The sequence below is a fragment of the Entelurus aequoreus genome, linkage group LG10, assembly GCF_033978785.1.
Source record: "Entelurus aequoreus isolate RoL-2023_Sb linkage group LG10, RoL_Eaeq_v1.1, whole genome shotgun sequence".
NCBI classification, from domain to species: Eukaryota; Metazoa; Chordata; class Actinopteri; order Syngnathiformes; family Syngnathidae; genus Entelurus; species Entelurus aequoreus.
This window is the reverse complement of record NC_084740.1, coordinates 61335840-61337864: the sequence shown is the minus strand read 5'-3', so window position 1 is coordinate 61337864 and position 2025 is coordinate 61335840. Positions and strand designations below refer to the sequence as shown.

At 40.8% G+C, this 2025-nt stretch overlaps 1 protein-coding gene across 5 annotated transcripts in view; it reads left to right on the top strand.

Annotated features, from left to right (window-relative positions):
• The window catches only part of dusp6 (dual specificity phosphatase 6), a 9198-nt gene extending 8095 nt beyond the window's left edge, over window positions 1-1103 (top strand). For 3 of the 5 annotated variants that reach the window (XR_009827553.1, XR_009827552.1, XM_062061345.1), the window contains one exon: window positions 1-1103. This exon is cut by the window's left edge. The gene's annotated coding sequence lies outside the window, so the exon portion shown is untranslated. The other 2 variants (XR_009827554.1, XR_009827555.1) reach the window with 2 other exon arrangements.
• Window positions 1104-2025: the final 922 nt, after the last annotated feature.

Here is a 2025-nt window from a genome sequence, read left to right as displayed (position 1 = left end):
AAAGGAGAGCAAGGTGGACTGTGTTTGTGTGAAAGGAGAACAAGGTGGACTGTATCTGTGTGAAAGGAGAACTAGGTGGACTGTATCTGTGTGAAAGGAGAACAAGGAGGACTGTGTTTGTGTGAAAGGAGAGCAAGGAGGACTGTGTTTGTGTGAAAGGAGAACAAGGAGGACTGTATTTGTGTGAAAGGAGAACTAGGTGGACTGTGTTTGTGTGAAAGGAGAACTAGGTGGACTGTATTTGTGTGAAAAGAGAACTAGGTGGACTGTATTTGTGTGAAAGGAGAACTAGGTGGACTGTATTTGTGTGAAAGGAGAACAAGGTGGACTGTATCTGTGTGAAAAGAGAACTAGGTGGACTGTATTTGTGTGAAAGGAGAACTAAGTGGACTGTATTTGTGTGAAAGGAGAGCAAGGAGGACTGTATTTGTGTGAAAGGAGAACTAGGTGGACTGTATTTGTGTGAAAGGAGAACTAGGTGGACTGTATTTGTGTGAAAGGAGAACTAGGTGGACTGTATTTGTGTGAAAGGAGAACAAGGTGGACTGTATCTGTGTGAAAAGAGAACTAGGTGGACTGTATTTGTGTGAAAGGAGAACTAGGTGGACTGTATTTGTGTGAAAGGAGAACAAAATGGACAGCTGGTGTGCCAAAGCTTGTTCCCACTGGGCTTTAGCTTCTGGACTAGAAGGTCTCCAGGACACGTGGACTGGTCTTCTGTGAAGACTTGCCAGTGTTGGACAAAGTGGTTGAGGGTCCTTTCACACAACAAGACGTGCACACAGTGGAGCCATGCTGGACGTTTCCATGACGATGCCAACAGGATGGTAGTGATGTCGTCCTCCTTCACAAATGGTCCGGTCGCCAGTCGGCCTTACGTCCCGCCTCCAGGGGGCGTCGACCACGTGTCATGTGACCTCCCCGCCTAGGACTGCTGGTGGCGATGGTTTAAATCCTGGAGGCAAACAGGCGGGACGCTACTTCAGGGAAAATGTGTGTGAGAAACTACAAGAATGTGGACACTACCATGGCCACGCCCCCTCCCTAAGCTCTGCCTATGAATGTAAAGAATATAACTTATTATTAATAAATGCATATTTTGTCTACACTCATGTCTGTGTGTTTGTGTGTCTACAAGCACACACACACACACACACACACACACACACACACACACACACACACACACACACACACACACCCTCAGGTACTTCCTGCCATCAAAGGACTACCTGAGAGTGTGGGACGGTACACACCTCTGAGGGGGTGTGTGTTTGCACGCAAGCAGAGCCAAAACACACAAGCACACACACACACACACACACACAATGATAGATAAACACACACTTGCCACTGGTTGCGACATTCCCTGCTGATTATTTTCAGTATAAAAGCATGATCAGGAAGCAAGATTATTTTCAGTATAAAAGCATGATCGGTTAGCAAGATTATTTTCACTATAAAAGCATGATCAATAAGTATGATTATTTTCAGTATAAAAGCATGATCAGTAAGCAAGATTATTTTCAGTATAAAAGCATGATTGGTTAGCAAGATTATTTTCACTATAAAAGCATAATCAATAAGTATGATTATTGTCAGTATAAAAGCATGATTGGTAAGTGAGATTATTTTCAGTATAAAAGCCTGATCAGTAAGCAATATTATTTTCAAGGAAAAAGCCTGATCGGTCAGCAAGATAATTTTCAGTATAAAAGCATGATCAATAAGTAAGATTATTTTCAGTATAAAAGTCTGATCAGTTAGCAACATTATTTGCAGTATAAAAGCATGATTTGTAAGTAAAATTAATTTCAGTATAAAAGCATGATCGGTTAGCAAGATTATTTTCAGTGTAAAAGCATGATTAAAAAAAGCGATTATTTTCAGTGTAAAAGAATGATCAATAAGTAAGATTATTTTCAGTATAAAAGCATGACCGGTAAGCAAGATTGTTTTCAGTATAAAAGCATGATCAATAAAGAATATTTTCAGTATAAAAGCCTGATCAGTTAGCAAAATTAT